We start from the raw sequence: 18,045 nt of genomic DNA on the forward strand, positions 1-18,045 counted from the left end.
TTTGAGGTCAAATGTCATCACTGTGGCAGGAAAGGACACGTAAAGAAAAATTGTTACCACTACAAAAGAGGACTTCAAAACCAAAATGATAGAAATAGAACTGTTCAAAATGTTCAAATAACTAAAAAACCATCGACTTAATTTACAAGCACATCTGGTTTTGCTTTCATGGCTGGAGACTGTCCACCTGAAATAGAAGGGAAAGTTACGTTCCTTCTCGACTCTGGAGCTTCGGACCATATTGTCAAAAGGGATGATTTGTTCAGCAGCTTCGTCGAATTGCAGCCTCCTATGAAGATTTTCATTGCGAAAAATGGATTCTTTATAAGTGCGACAAAGAAGGGAATAATCCAGGTCACAACTAATTTGGGCATGTCAGGAGTTCTGGAAAATGTGCTCTATTGTCCTGACATTCCAAATAATCTACTTTCAGTACTAAAAATGCAACAAGCTGGAATGAAAGTTGTATTTAATGAAACAGGTGGAGTTGAGGTAATAAAAGACGGTAAGGTCCTGATGAAAGATAAGCCATTGAATTATTTAATAAGTGTAGATTTTGTTATTGAAAATATTATGATAAGCGATAAGAATGAGGCAAATAATGTCATATGTTGTAATTATGAATTGTGGCACCAACGTTTGCGTTATATTGAAAGATCAAAATTTATAGAATTAAAATATAAGAAAATGATAAGGGACATGAGACAAGTTGATCACGTGATTCCAAACTATAATTTGTGTGAAGCCTGCATTAATGGCAAACAAGCACGATTACCTTTTGTGAAGTCTAAAGATAAAACTTATGTGAAACGCCCGTTATTTATTGTTTATTCTGATGTTTGTGGTCAAATTACTCCTTCAACGGTTGATAATAAAAACTATTCTGTGAACTTTGTTGATGAATTCACTCACATATTTAATTGCATATTCAATGCCCTGCAAAAATTTGGACTCGCTTAGAAAAATCGTTTTTTTGTATTTATCTCTTTAATTATACCGGAGCTAAAAAATTGTCTATTTAAAAGGTTGATTATTTTCGAAATTCTGTTTAAAATAAGCTCAGGGTGAAGCCAGTTTTTAAGTAGATATTGCAAAAATAGTGTACATTTCAATGCTTTCTCAAATTTTCAATAACTTCCGAAATAGTGAACGGTTTTTAATGTTCTTGGACTCATTTTGAAGATTTTTTTCACCGTATCGCAACAGCTCAGAGTATGAATCATAAAAAATTTCTTTTCGAATTGAAAGAACTTGAAGTTGTAATAAAAAAGTTGGATAAATTTGAAAACATCTTATCTGTAGGAACATTAGAATAAAAATTAATAAATATATATTTTGGGGAAATTACGTACAAAATTCATGATTATATGTTTCATATATTTCATAAAAATATTTTTGTTACTAAAAATATGTCAATTTTTCTAACTTTTCTGTTACAAATTCAAGTTCTTTCAATTCGAATAGAAATTTTTTACGCTTCAAACTCGTGAGCTGTTGTGATACGGTGAAAAAAAGCTTTGAAATGAGCCCAAGAACATTGAAAAACGTTGACTATTTCGGTAGTTATTGAAAATTTAAGAAAACATTGAAATTTACACTGTTTTTGCAATATATATTTAAAAACTAGACAAATTCTCTTCACCCTAGGTTTATTTCAAACAGAATTTCGAAAACATTCAACCTTTTAAAAAGACATTTTTTAGCTCCGGTATAATTTAAGCGATAAATACAAAAAAAAACGATTTTTCTAAGTGACTCCGAAGTTTTGCAGGGCAGTGTAAATCACATATTTTCTCAGTTTTTAAAGATTTTATTGGAAAAAGTGAGACTCATTTTAATTTGAAAATAGTTCATTTGTATAGTTTTAATAGAAGAGAATATTTATCAAATGAGATAAAAGACTTTTGTCTGCAAAAAAGTATTATTTATCTCTTAACAAGTCCACGAACGACACAGTTAAATGGTGTGTCAGAGCGAATGATTAGGACAATAGCAGAGAAAGCCAGTGCCATTATTTTTGGTGCTAGTTTAGAAAAATGTTTTTGGGGAGAAGCGGTTCTAACTGCTACTTTGTTAATTAATTTAACACCAACTAAAGCTTTGAAACATAGCAAAACACCATATGAATTGTGGCATGAAAAGAAACATCAATTAAAATATTTGAAAGTTTTTGATTCTGCAGTTTATGTGCATAATAAAACCAGGAAGACCAAATTTGATGAAAGATCTTGGGAGGGTATATTAGTAGGGTATAAACCAAATGGTTATAAAGTGTGGGATGTAGAAAGTGGAAAGTTCTGTGTAGTTCCAGACGTTATTGTTGATGAGACTAATTTCTTGGCGTCCAGGCCTATGGTAAGACACTATGGTAAGACACTGAGTCAACATCTCAAGATAAACAATTAGAAATCGAAAAATTACTTGAGCCTAGAAGGAGTGAAAGGATTAAAAGTCATTTTCATATATTATATAATGAAGATGATATATCAGACAATTATATCATGTGCGCTCAATCACTTTTATGTAAAATACCCACTTCAATTCATAAAATTGAAAACAGAGTTGATAGAGTAGAGTGGAAAAAAGCTATAAAAGATGATATTGATTTACTTTTAATTAATAACACCTGGACTTTAGTAACGAAGCCTGAAAATAAAAATATAGTTGATTGTAAATGGATATTTACTATTAAAAACGATGAATTTGGAAAACCATTAAGATACAAAGCTCGTCTCGCTGCTCGCGGTTTCAGTCAAGAGTATCTGATTGACTATAAAAGAACCTTTGCGCCAGTCGCAAGGATTTCAAGCTTCAGATTCATAATGGCTTTTTCAAATCAGTTTAATTGATTGATTCATCATATGGATGTCAAAAGTGCTCTACCAAATGGTAAATTAAAAGAAGTAATTTATATGAAAGTACATGAAGGTATTGAATGTAAAGACAATCAAGTTTTAAAATTATATAGAGCCATATATGGACTGAAACAAGCAGTCAAATGCTGGTTTGAAGTATTTGAACAAACTCTAATTGATAAAGATTTTCGAAATTCATCTGTTGATCGATGTATTTATATTTTAGACGAAGGTAATATATCTAAAAATATCTATGTAGTTCTCAATTGGATGATTTAGTAATTGCCACTGCTAATGATAAAACAATGAAAAGTTTCCAGAATTATTTAATGAATACATTCCGCATTACAGATTTAAAGTATGATGCTCCTTGCCAAAATCTTATTGGGTGTTTAATGTATGTAATAATTTGTTCGCCGCCTGATTTAAGTACTGCAATAAATATTTTGAGTAGATTCTCGAATAAAAATAATAAGGAATTGTGGCAATGTCTTAAAAGAGTATTAGGCTATCTCAAGGGCTCTATTGATATTAAATTAACATATATCAGGGGAAATTATGATAAAATATTATGTGGTTATGTTGATTCTGATTGGGGTGGTAATAAGGAAAATGATAAAAAAAAGCACAACTGGCTATTTGTTAAAATTGTTTGAAAAATGTACAATATGTTGGAATACAAGGAAACAGTTATCTGTGGCAGCTTCATCTACTGAAGCTGAATGTATGGCTCTTTTTGAGGCAGTAAAAGAAGCAATGTGGCTAAAATCGCTAGCAAATAGTATTAGTATAAATATTTCCAAACGAATAATTATATACGAAGATAATAACGTTTATATAAGCATTACGAATAATATAATGAGCCATAAAAGATCCAAACATATTGACATAAAATATCATTTTTCAAGAGAACAAGAAGAGAAAAGTTTAATAAAATTGTTGTATATTCCTACATGTGAACAATTTGCTGATACACTAACAAAGCCGCTACCAGCTGCAAGATTTGTAAAGCTGAGAACCAAAATGGGTTTAGAATAAGGGAGCGTTCACTTATGATGTCACGCACCGAGGGGCAGGGGGGGGGGGGTCTTGTCAAGCGTGGCAAATCGTGACATACGGGGGGACAAGTCATTCTGCGCGTGATGTCACGGAGGGTTTTATTGTTTGTAATGAACAACCTGAAAGGTATTAAGTCCATATATATCCTAGCTGTTTGATATGTTCTTTGAGAAGAATAAAAAAAACTGTTAATAATCAGGTTTATATATTTTATTATGGTCATGTAACGTTTGATTCTAATATTTCAGAAGATTCCGAAAGGTATTTTAAAATTATTTTAAAAAATGTGAAAGGGGGGGGGGGTCGAAAGAACGTGACGTAATATTATAGGTGGGGGCTCGTTAATTCGTGACTGAGCGTGACAAGGGTAACTTCCCAGAAAGCAGAAGAAGGGTACGTATGTCACATTTAGCAATATTGAGTCCTGAAGTTTTATGCAAATATGTAAATAAAAATAATTGTCGATTAATTTTTGAGGGAGCGTGTTGAGCATTAGAAAGAATATTGGAATGCGTGATTGTGACGGGTTACGTTATAGAAGAAATAAATAAACGGATATCCGTAGATATTATTATTTATTCATAAAAATGAAAGATTACAGAAGGTCGAGAAGCGACGTTGCACGCAACACGGAAGGTAAAATACTGACGCTTTCCATCTCGGGGGGAAAACAAGTATTTTAGGGAAAGCGTAGTCCTTTGTCCCTTAGGAATGCAGTCGGTGGGGATGTTACGTAAGGGACTAAAGTATGCTAAGTCTAAAAGTGTCACACCCCCCAACTTAGATTGAACTTAGTCTCTAAGTTCTTAATCTAACAGTCTTTTGTGAAACTGTTACATCGTCATTCTGCAGTGTCGGATCCGTAGCGACAGCTGTGTAATGTACTGCTGGGGTAGTGGTTACATTGGGCTTGACGCAAAATAATCTTATACATAAGTTCTTGGGTATTAATTTAGCGAGTAATGCGAAAAAACCTAACTTGTACAATATGTATGTTGTAGTGATTCCTATTGAAGCGTATCCTAAATAAGTTAAGATATCAGTTCCTGTTTCGATCCAAGTTTTGTTTCTTCGAAGGTTTTTTATTTTCTGAAAGGATGTTTCCATTGTGTCTAAACTTTGTCGCAATGCATCACAATTTTCGTGGTGAAGAGACTCTTGTACAATATGTAAGTGCGGACTTAAGAGTTCAAATTCTGATTGGTCGATGGTATAAGATATGTTTTTCTTAAACATAATATCGATGCGGTGTTCTATTGACTTGCGTGTTTTCAGGATTGATCTCGGTGTTTGAATTACACAATCGGAATCGCTATAAATTAAACTAGGTTTGGAGATGGATATGCTTTGACTTTGCAAGTTACATAAACTATTTAATTCTAGTTCGTGTTCTGGAATAATAATATATTGGTTAGGATCTTTCAGTGGTACACATGCTAGTTCCGATATTCTGAACGCTGAAAATGGACAAATGTGGTCGGAGATTATTTTATTTTGATTTCGAATAATACCTGTATCGCAACTTTGCATTTCACTAATCAAGTATGTTGGTTGACTGCGTTTACAAATTTGAATATCGTCCAGTTTTTGACATTTCTGCATAGAGTCTAAATCGCTGGTCACATAGAAACTTTTTGCGGGGTTTATCAGGATAATTTCATGGGCTGGGATTGGAGCAATGAAGCCATTTCCGTGGTTGATAGGAATTGGGATTAGGTGTAGGGTTTGCGGATCTTCATGTTCCGGTATGGGTAATCTAAGGAAATAAACAATCCTTTTATTTATTATTCCGATATAAACCTCAGAGATGTCAATAATGTGTTGGTAATTCTGCGGAACAAGTTTAATGGGATATTTTATGTTAGAATCCTCTTCGATTCTTCTCATCTCTGAAATCAAAATGCCGGGTGTTAGAATCTGTGGGTGTATTATTCTATGCTTTCCGTCATTGATGGCATTAATCAACAGGTTAGATCTTCGCTAAATTCTCCAATAGCTATACTACACAGCACAATAATATTGGCTATAGCAACATTTTTTCTAGTTAGAATTTGTACTGTTAATAATAGTGTTAAATTCCTTGACGTGGCTTTCCGAATGATCATGAAGAAGCTGTAAGTCGCGGGAAGCTAAACTGATCCAGGTTTTCAGGATTCTAGTTTGGTTACCTAATGTTTCAGCCATGACTTGATTATCAGAGTATAGCTTGTCGAATTCTTCGTTGATCAATCTCATATCATCTTCGTCGAGTGTTCCCAATAAAGTCTTGAAGACCGATCCAATGACATTCAAGAGTCCCCTCTTATTTCGAGCGAATCTCAGTCTGTGTTGCAGGGTTGTCTGAAGTTCTTCCAGTCGATGGATGCGATTTCTTAGAGCCTTTAACTCCAATTCTTCAGTACATCCCATACACAATCCGTTGGCTTTTTCATAGGACTCTTGATTCTGTTTAAGTCATGGATCTATGCCCGATGTCTCGATTCCTATCACTAGTTTCCATGTATAGTGATACAATTTAGTGGTTCCTAGATTTTCGGCATATATAGTGGTTTCCTGAGGAGATTTGACGATGATATCTCCTTGAGTGAATGCAAACAGCATCAACAACCATAATACGGACATGATGATCCTGAAATTACCAGTTATATATATTTAGTCGATCGGCGTGAACTACAGATCTTTCATTATTAAATATAATTTCGCAGTTGTTATTGGGAAGTACTTTAAGTATAGTTGCGGAACCTTTCTAGTCTGGGCTCAATTTATTCTGGCTTATATTTTCTATCATTACTAGATCTCCTACATCGGAAAATTTTTGAGATAATACTATTCTTGCAACTTGTACTCTTTTATATTTTTCTTTCGATTTCTCAATTTGCTCGCGGGCTTTTCTAATGTACCTCTCATGTCGTTCCTGCCACAAACTCATTAAATCTAGATTTTTTAGACTAGGTGTAGTAGCAAGTATCGAGGGGACATTTCCATTTCTCCCGAAGGTCAATTAGAAAGGACTGAATCCGATGCCCTCATGGATCATGGTGTTATATGCCATGCAAATAAACTTGAGTGTTTTGTCCCACTCGGTGGGGAGGTCTGACATGGCAATCCTAATTAAATCTTTGATAGTGCTGTGGGTGCGTTCTAGGGCACCGTTGCTTTAAGGATGAAAGAATGTTGTTCTAACGATAGGATGTACTCATTGGTCTGGGAGGTAACAGGTAGTGGACCGAATACATCCATTGCGATCTTATCATTGGGTTCTACTGGAGTATCTGATATAATTTCTTCAGAGCGTTTTCTGATTCTATTCAGTTTTTGCGTTTGACATGTGTGACATTTTTTTATATAATCTATTATGTCATTTGCCATGTTGGTCCAGATTCCTAATTATCTAGCTCTTTGAATAGATTTATTCTCTCCAAAATGTTGAGCCATCAGAGACCCGTGACTTTCTTTGATTATTTGATTTCGTTCCTCTTGTGTTAGCTGAGTTGCAGCATTGTAGCATGTGTGGATTATTAATTGAGGATATTTGAAGCTAATGAATGCAATTGAGATCTTAAGTTTCACACGCTCTGTGGAGGTGATGGTTGGGTCGTTAAAATGCATTCTAAGTATGGTTAATTTTCTTGAAATCTTCCACCTGGCAGTATTGTCCAGTACCCTAAGCCAGTCTCTCTCTGTGTAAGGGGGTAGGACTTTGATGTTTGGATCGTGCGTTGGTCTTTTAGAGAATTCTCTCCACAATTTCCCATTAGCGTTGGGTTTTTCTACTTCGCGAGTAGGTGTCTGTTCCCAAACTATCGATAGCATTCTTGGTAGAGTTAAGGGTCAGTAGGTCTTTCGGGTACTGAGGGAGGTTCTATTGGTAGTTCTGATGTTGGAGTTTCAATAGTCGTGTCCGTCGGAATACAGGTTGGGCTTTCTGGATGGGTTTCTGGATTTCTTATTGAGCTTTCATCAGGTGGTTCTGGTGTATTTAGATCGCGCTCTCGGGGTGCATCCAGAATTTCAATATCAGGTAACTGTGCTTCTAGATCGATGTTTGTTTCCATTACCTGCTCATTTGTTAAGTTTTCATGGATTGGGTGCATCCGCGATAGCGCATCAGCGGCTGTATTTTTGGATCCTTTCTTATATACAACTCTGTATTTATATTCTTCCATTTTGAGTCTCAAGCGCATCAGTCTCGATGAGGGATCTTTGACGTTAAATAGCCAAGTGAGGGTTTCGTGATCAGTAACTATCTGAAATTCGCGTCCCAAAAGGTACTGTCGCAGTCTTTTCACCGCCGAAACTATTGCGAGCATCTCTTTTTCAGTGGTGGTGTAGTTTAAATCTGAGCTGTTAAGTGCTCGAGAGATATAGCAGCATGGGTGACCATTTTGAGATAAGATGGTTTTTGATAAATTTTCGATAATACCCTGAAAGTCCCAAAAATCACTTGACCTCTGTAGCATTCTTTGGGATTCTAAAATTTGCTACTGTAAGCTAAGGGACTAAAGTATGCTAAGTCTAAAAGTGTCACATGAGAATGTAAAGCAAAAGTTAATCTCCTCTCACGATTCTAAGAACTCAGAGAGTAGTAAGTGTTTAGTTTTATGGTTGAGGTGTAAAGTGGCAAATGCCATGATCTGGAGTACAGGCTGACTGTTTTAAGCAGGATATGAGTGTGACATTTTTATGACCTAAGTCTAGGACCTGTTCTAAATTCAAAAATTTCAATTGGATTTTAAAGTTGTCAGTGGCCAATTCCACAGCACTAGAAAAATCTACGTCTTGTTCTTGCATGGGAATACTCAGTTTATGGGTAACCTCATCCCCAATTCTCAATTTCTAAATTTTGCGATTTTTAGTGGGCTGGTAAATAAACAAAAATCGACTTCTGAAGTTTGGATATTTTCATACATGTAATTTAAAACTGAAAAAACAAGATCAAATGTGACATAATTTTTTTATCAACATTTTATAGCTGTTTCTTGCGGTCAATGAAAAGTCCTCTTTTTATGGCGGGCATGATTGCAAGTGACTGGAACGTCTGAAACCAAAAAATCAAAATAAAGAAGATCTTTCTCAATCTTCTTCATGATTGTCTCAGTTATAGCTATTGAAAAATGCGTTTAAGTTTTTTAACGCAATTTTTCCTGTATAAAATCTACTCAGCTTCAATCAGCTATGCCAGGTCCATAAAAAATTCCTTCTGACTCTTCAAGCAGGTAGCCATATAGTAAGCTGAGGGGGACCGAATTACGGTGAGGGTATTATGTATAGCCGTCAAGGAAACCGTGTGGGCGCACACGAACTCCGCTCGCGGTCAACCACCCTCCGAATACAAGTCCTGAATTCCGCTCGGGTCAAAAGTAGGTAGTTTTGGTGAGCACGAACTCCGCTCAAGGGGTTTAAAAATGCCCCTCCCATTAATCCTAATTTAAAATAACGTTTCACAAATTTGTTAGATTTAAAAATATTCTGTAACAACATATTAGGTATTTTCACTTCAACGATCACCTAACTTCACATCATCGGTGAAAGCTGAGGGGAAAACAATGGACTAAATGCATGGAACAAATCTTTATTTCTGTAATATGTTTGTAATTAATAATAATTATCATCATTTTATTATATCATTATATAGTTCTTTACAAATTAAAACTATTTTTTTGACACACTTATAGAGAAAAAATTAGGGTTTACAAATATTAGCGGGTGTTTGAAGTGAAAATAGTTCATTCATTTTAAACAAAATTTTCATATTTTATTTATAAATTTAAATTATAAAGTATATATTTATTTATATAAGACATGTCTGTATACATTATAGTCTATGAAGAGAAAGGTGACAACGATTGACTCTACTGTCTCTCTCTTTTCCATATTTTTATTACTTTGTTCTATAATTGTAATGAGCCGATCACACTGATTTTTGGAAACATATTTTTTGGAGTTTGGTTTTCAAAGATTTCTTCTGAATTCAATAAATAAAAACACTAAACCATACAGTGCTGTCATTATTTGAAGTTCGGATCTGTTTCAACTCTAATTTATAAAAATTTATGGTGCCGAGTAAAAATTAATTAAGTTAGATTACAATTGCTTAAGACATTTCGGCACACGATGGTGTGCCTCTTTATTTAATTATTCAGACAACATATTTACACATATAGTTCAATCGTTAATAATGTGGTTAACATGACAGTTGTAAGTTTTGAGAAACATATCTTTGGTCAACCTTTTTGGTATTCTAATTGATAAACAATTCTTAGACGTAATTTTTAATTTCTTCGGTATTAGCATTGACTGAAATGTTTAGTTATTGAAGAATGATTACAAAAAATATTTTAAACTCTTATTATTACAGTTAAGTTATAATTACTTCTGCTTATAACATAGTCAATGTAAGATTCATTTAGTATTAAAACAACTAATATTTACAGTGGTTTTCTGTAATAACACTTCGTAATTAATAAATAGAGAATTAGCTAAAAAACAGATCTCAATTTTCGATTAAAAACGTTTAAAAATATCAATTTTGCTTTATTCTGAGTTATTATATTCATGTTATGTTTCGAAACTTTAGGGAATCATTTAAAATCATAAATTATTTTTGAAAAAAGACAGATTTTTAACAAAACAGTTCAATTTTCAACCAAAAGGATTATCTTTCAAACAGTTGCATTTTTGACCGAAATTTATATTCTATACGCGTAAATCTTCGAACGTTTGAATAACAAATCTAGAGCTTTAATTTTAAAAGTTTAAGATTGAAAATGATTACACTTTGAGTATTTTAATTTGTAGTTCAGTATTTGCAACTTCAAATGACAACGTTTGTGTCCTCTAGAATCTATTGATTTCAGGAACTGTGATCAAATCATTCTTAATTGTTCAATTTTTATTTGCAGTCAAGAAGTTTTTTTTTTACCTAGGATTTCTGTGAATTCCTGTAGATTCTTGCAGTTGCACTTTTTTGTAAATTCTGATAGAAAATACAATAAAATACAATATGCATTAAAATACAGAAAAAGTACAACATTCGTCCTAAAAATAGAAAACAGTTGTACTTTCCTATAATTTTGATTGTAATTTACTGTAATTATCTGTGAACTTCTGTAAAAATGGTTTTAATTTTTTGTGCATTTTTGTAAAAAAATTCCCTACCAGGGCAATACATGAATTTTATGCAATTTTTTCCTCGCAGAATCGAATTTCTGTGGATAAAATTCGGTTTCCAAATCAATTCCCAATGGATTTCGATGTTTTTTTATCGACCGTAAGGCTTCCAGGTATAAAGAGTCAGTGAAAAAAAATTGTTTAAATAATTAACTAGTCTTATCTATTAGTAAAGTATCATTACAAAGAGTAATTTAAAATGTAGTTTTAGTAGATCTTGCTAAGAAAATAGAGTCTGTGCTTAGAAAAATGGTGAAGATGTGTAATTATTTATAAAAAGTTTTTTTTGTTGATATATAACAAATAGTTGATTAGTCAAAATGAATTGAAAATTGAAAAAAAAAATCTCTACATAAAAGTAGATGCGCAAAGCTGAATCTAGGAAAATTCATATATAGTCAGTAGGTCAGTATAGCAAAGTAAAAGAAGAGGATCACTCATATTCAAATAGGCGGAGTTCTTGTGGACCCACCTAATTGGTAACGCGAGCGGAATTCAGGAAGAAAATAAAGAGGGCCCGAAAGCTTGCAGGTAAAATCCTAACCGTGAACGGAATTCGAGTGCACCGAACCGTGTACTTACGCGTCGACCCCATGCGGCGCGCGCGATCTCGGCTCCGTCTGATGCGTCTACCGCCCATCGGTTAGAACTCCAAGAGTATTTCGAACTTTGACTTGAAATTTACAGGGAATGTTCTTAAAGAATTATAGGTTCGAATAAGACAATAAAAAAATCGATTTTTTGACCCCGGGAATGGAAGTACCCTTAAGTTACACTTAGAATCTATAGATTTTAACTGAAGCAGCCAGGTTTCTGCCTTGCCGGTAACCCATGCATTCTCGTATTTATAACTACAAACTTCTTATAATATTCATTCTAATAGGATATGTCACAATAAATAAGTTATTTATATTTCTAAAGGTACGCTTTATTTGCTAAAACCCATTTCGTAAACTTTAAATATGTTTTATTTAGTTTTTTAAGCATTTGAGATCTGAAATTCGCCTTAAGCTTCCGATAACTGGCACACTTACCTTAACCCATTAACGTCACAAGGACACTTTTTTCAACTACCCATTTCTCTAAAACATTTCACTATGAAAACGTCGGTCGGAAAATTCGAGAAGTACCTATCCTACTATTTTCGAGGTCGCTCTTTCCAATGGTGCAATCAAATTTACACAAAAATATGTTTTTTTTTACATTATTCTTGCAAATTAGTGCAAAAAAACACGAATTTTTCAGGCATGTTTTTTTTTCTTTTCACATTTTCTATATAGTTACTATGGTTTTTTGGGTCGCTGATTACGAATCTGCTATTATTTTTGCAAAATTAATTTGTTTAAACATTTTGTTTAAACAAATTATTGAAAAAAATGAGAATTTTTTTTAATTACTTGCAGAATCGTATTCTACGGAAAAAATACGTCGAAAATATGCATAGTCAATTTAAATTATTTAAATAATTAAGTTAATATCAGCAATTATCAATATTCTATACCCAAATACGTTGTTACATATCGTTTTCTAGGTTTTCGGGGTCGCTGATCACGAATTTGATATTAATTTTTCAAAATTATAATGTTTAAACAGAATGTTTGACAATGTAGGAAAAAATATCCAATCGTTCCGGAATCATTTCAAGAGTTGTAATTTGCGATAATCATACTCTCGTATCATTCTCAACCTCAAAATATGAAAATCTTCGCTCATCAGAATTTTCGCAGAACAATAATTGGTTTCATCTTTGATTAATCACGTTGATCATTATATTGAAACGACGTAAACAAAAGTTGTTTTATAAAATATTTTATCATAGATATTATCAAATAGGATTGCGTCATCGCAGTACATTTTCGCGCCATTATTACCTTATGCAAATATAACCTGCGAGCTCAAATTTTGACATTTACCATTTTTTAACAATATATGCAAACAAATTATATGTTTTTAAAATAGTTTGACCAGTTTTAATGCACGTTAATCATATTTGCGTATCATAATCTTAACCTCGAAAAGTGAATATCGGTAGTCTTTGATAGGCGTTACCAATAATTTTGCTAGTTCGAATTATTATTGAAGGATAATTTATTTCATCTTTATTGACTATCATAATCTTGAGACGACATATATGTTGTAATATATTTTGCATAGACATTATACAGAAAGTATTGAATCATCGTAATAATATTACATATTCCCACAACTATCATCTTGTAAAAAAATAACAACAATGCAATAGAAAATACTGAAAAATAAAATCACGTTGATGCAGTATTCATTCCTGATCCAGCCAATTCTGGTAAATCTGATCATAGTGAAGATGATTTGTCGTCTATTGGTGACGAAGGTAATAAGCAATGTGATATTGAAATGGGTGAAGAGTATTCAAAGACTCAGACATTTCAGTCGTACCAAAAAGTATTGGAAAATTATAGTACAAGTCAGAAAAAATTGGAAGAAGAACATGTTTATAATTGGATTGATGTAGAGATGATGTATAGTGATACTCTATCAAATGATATATTATTGTCTGAGGTACAAAAGTAAAAAATTCTTGCTAGTTCACTAACAGATTTATTTGAATTTTTTTTTCTGATGAACTAAAGAAATATATTATTGATTCTACATCAAAACGAGGATACGAGTTGCCTTCCGATCGTTTCAACACATTTATAGGTATTATTATTTTCACAATATTTAATAAACGATTATCACAAAGAGATTATTGGTCTTTAAAAACTTTTCTACGGTCTGATGTAGTAACATCAGCTATGGGCCGTCGTGAATTTGAAATTATAAAATCTAACATCAAATTTCATAAACTAGACGATGAAGACGCAAAGGGGAAGGCCTGGCATGTACGTCAAATTCCGAACATTTTCAATGAAAATATCAAGACTTTTGGAATTTTTTGTACAGCACTTTTTATTGATGAAACGATGATAAAATTTTACGGAAAAATCAGTTTCAAGCAATTTATCAGAGGAAAACCGATTTGTTTTGGTATCAAAATGTGGACATTATGCGGTTCGAATGGTTACTTATTTCATTTTGATATTTTGATATTTGATATTTTTGATATTTTTGCTCAAGACTTCTCCTCGTAATAGACTTCAGTATCATATCTACTTTGATAACTTATTTTCTTCTCCTGACCTGTTAGTGCATCTGAAAAATCAAAATGTGCGAGCGACCGGCACTGTAAGAAAAGATAGGATTGAAGTGTCTAACGAAATCGATGCGAAAGCTCGTAGAGGAACATCTGAAGTAAAACATGATAGCAATAGTGGTACTAATTTTGTCACAGTTATGGATTCAAAAGCAGTTTCGATTCTTTCTTCAGCTGCTGGCTTCACCCCTACTTCGAACGTATCACGTTATGATAAGGAAGCCAAGGGAAAAGCTGCAATACCTTTTCCAAATGCCTTCAAAGTTTATAACAATTTTATGGGTGGAGTCGACCTACAATAATTAAATAATTCGAGCCAAGAAATGTACATGAACCATTTTCATTAGACTGATACAGGCATCAATCACAAGCGATACAGTGCTTTACAATTTAGTAAGCAAAAATAAATTAGGAATACGAGAAGTGCGAAGTAAGAACCGTGAAATCTTGCAAAAAGTGTCAAGCATACTTTTGCATAAAATATTTCAAACAAACGCACGAGTAAACAACTTCAAGCACACAACAAAAATTATAAAAATTAAAAAAAATTTTTTTTTAAATGTTAAAAAAATTTAAAAAAAGGATGATTCTCGGTGACATGTACCTCCTCGTGGTGGGAATCGGGCAACATCAGTTGGGCTTAACGATGGCAGAACATGTTAAATTATTCAATGGAATTCCTGTTTTAAAAGATAACAACAAATGAAATAAAGTTTTCTACGAATAAATAACTAAATTTTTCCTTAGATTACAGACTCACGAAATAATTTTTGGAATGTAGTGACAGTTATGCATACACTGTCAAACATATTATTTGTACAATATAATTTTGAAAAATTAATATCAAATTCGTCATCAGCGACCCCGAAAACCTAGAAAACGATATGTAACAATGTATTTGGATATAGAAAATTGATATTTGATGATATTAACTAAATTATTTAAATAATTGAAATTTACTATGCATATTTTCGACGTATTTTTTTGTAGAATACGATTCTGCAAGTAAATTAAAAAAAAATTCTCATTTTTGCAATAATTTGTTTAAACAAAATTTTTAAACAAATTAATTTTGCAAAAATAATAGCAGATTCGTAATCAGCGACATAAAAACCCATGGTAACTATATAGATCATGCAGGTTCGGTGCAAAAAGTGTGTTTTAATCGCAAGAAATGATTAGTCGAAAAATTGATCAATTTTTCCATTGTTTTTGCCGTTATTTTGCAAGTTCAGACTATGATAAAAATAAAACTAATGACACCATTCGAAAGCATAACAATCGAAGACACGATTACACTATTCCATTGTTGAATATTCTTACGAAAAGTTATCGAAAATGTGAAAAGAAAAAAAAAACAGGCCTGAAAAATTCGTGTTTTTTTGCATTAATTTGCAAAAATAGTGTAAAAAAACATATTTTTATGTAATTTTGATTAGACCATTGGAAAGCGCGACCTCGAAAATAGTAGGATAGGTACTTCTCGAATTTTTTGCCAGACGTTTTCATAGTAAAATGTTTTAGAGAAATGGGTAATTGAAAAAAGTGTCCTTGTCACGTTAATGGCTTAAGGGGGAAGATACCTTTAGAAAGGGTAAACTCAATCGATTTTAATGAATTTTATTTAAGTTGATAAAATAAATAGATCATTTATTAATTTCAACATCTTTTTGTTTCGTTATTAAAGCATAAAAAATCATGTTTTTTTTTCAAAAATTTTTACAAAATGGCGACCCTGCAGAATATTTCTTCAAGCGTCTGCTCCGAGGCATCGAAAACTGCTGCAGCTGTCAAAATTTTTCCATTTATCTGATATATAAAAGGTTTTTTTTATTCGATTACTTATGCGTTAAAGGGAAGGATAAACTTATGAAATAATAAAAAAGTTGAAAATTAAAATCGATATCGGCTGTCTGATCGAAGGTCCAAATTTTGGACCATTTTTTCAACAGTTTTGACCCCCAAAAAATTATTTAATAACCCGATATCTTTAAACTTTTAGGTATATCCTTCCGATAGTACCATAAAGACAAATCCCTGCAAATTTTAGCCTAATCGGTCAATAACTTTTTAAGTTATAGCACGAACAGTTTTTAATAAGACAATTTCGAGATAATCACGTTTAAAGATTCGTTACGGTATAACTATTAGTTTCAGTGACTTGCCGATCAATTGGCGATTCCGGGTCCAGGTAGTAAACGTAATAAACGTAGTAACGTAGTAAAGTAGTAATCAGCCTTCCCAGAATGTATGGGACAAAAAAATATACAAACCTATTGTGTAAGAAACATTGTCCCGACCCAAGCGCTCCGGCTACCTGATTAGTGACGGTATGCGGACTCTGACATTTTTGACAATATCTCCATAAATATTTAATATTTTCCTTTTTCCTTTTTACAGTATACTTTTAACATATTATACATTCAAAATATGAAAGAAAATATAGCTTTTTTGGAAAGTCTAAAGGTATCTCCCCCCTTAATACTTGAAGTTTAATCTTTAATATTATAGTGATACTAAATCTTCACATATCTAAGACTTGTTTTCCCTTTCTATTCAAAGTGATTTGTAAGCTTTTGGCTACTGCTGTTTAATTTCAATTTCTAAGATAGAAATTTTATTCACTGTGAACAATCTTACACCTCATGGCCTATTTTCTAGGCGCCATGGTTGCTATGATTTCACTATATTGCTAAGTGAATTTGTCTAAAACATTTTTCTTGTTTTGTGATAGATGGCGCTGTAATCGAGGAAATTAAATTTTTCTTCATTTTACTGTTACTAAAAATGCACGCTTACGATTCTGCAATACATTAACAATAAAAAATACACCATTTTCATTGTGACATGACTGACCGCGGAAAAAAAGAATTTTTCAAATCGCTACAGAATCTTCTTTTTGAAGTCGGTTAAAAATAAGGACTTGCTGAGGATAGGAATGTATCAGAAATGAATGTATAAGCCGAATTTCAAGCAGGAACTTTTATTCCAATTTTGTTAGAAATTATTCTATTTTCAAAATTGCTATCTCTGGATCTGATTTCCGAATTGGGATTTGATCAGTCCCTAAAATTGATTTTGAGTCATTATGATGGAATAGGCGTATCAAAAAGATATCTTGAGGTTATTTAACTTGGTCAAATTTTAATTAATAAAGTTCTTAGGGATCTTTATTTTAGGAAATGATTTCTCTGGACATCATTTTGAAAATTGATTTGATAAACCACTGAAATCCCCTAAGGTTGTGCATTTCAAGTAGCATTCAAGTTCGCCATACATGTGAGCTTCAGCAAGTTCACCCTATATATTTATATATATATATATATAGATATATTTTGATTCCGCTAGAATCAAACCGAAGGGCCTATGACAAAGCCACCGAACGCGTCCTCGGGTTGCGGATAGAGGGTCCCTGTACCAAGGGTTTCTGCTGAATATGGTTACAAAAATAAATAGGCAGTCGCAGACAAATGTCCAAGGGTGGTCCCGAAGGAATTAACCCCCAAGCGGAGGTGTGAAAACCGTGCCGAAAGCTGAATGGCACCTGGGTGAGGTGTCTAGAACGGTGACTCTGGGATACAGGGCGACCTCTCAGAGTAAGCAGCCTTATCCTTGCATGCGGGGCTCTACAAGGATAGATGAACCCCTTTCCCTAGCTTCTCGTGGGAACAACAATGACAACACCAAACATGGCACGGCTGCATGCTCTGTGGTGCGAGAAACACCCGGAGCTATCGCACTTTTCGCAGAAACGTCTGCGAAACCATGCTGAACTACTCCGTAAAAGGG

This window comes from Belonocnema kinseyi, chromosome 6 (assembly GCF_010883055.1).
Source record: "Belonocnema kinseyi isolate 2016_QV_RU_SX_M_011 chromosome 6, B_treatae_v1, whole genome shotgun sequence".
NCBI classification, from domain to species: Eukaryota; Metazoa; Arthropoda; class Insecta; order Hymenoptera; family Cynipidae; genus Belonocnema; species Belonocnema kinseyi.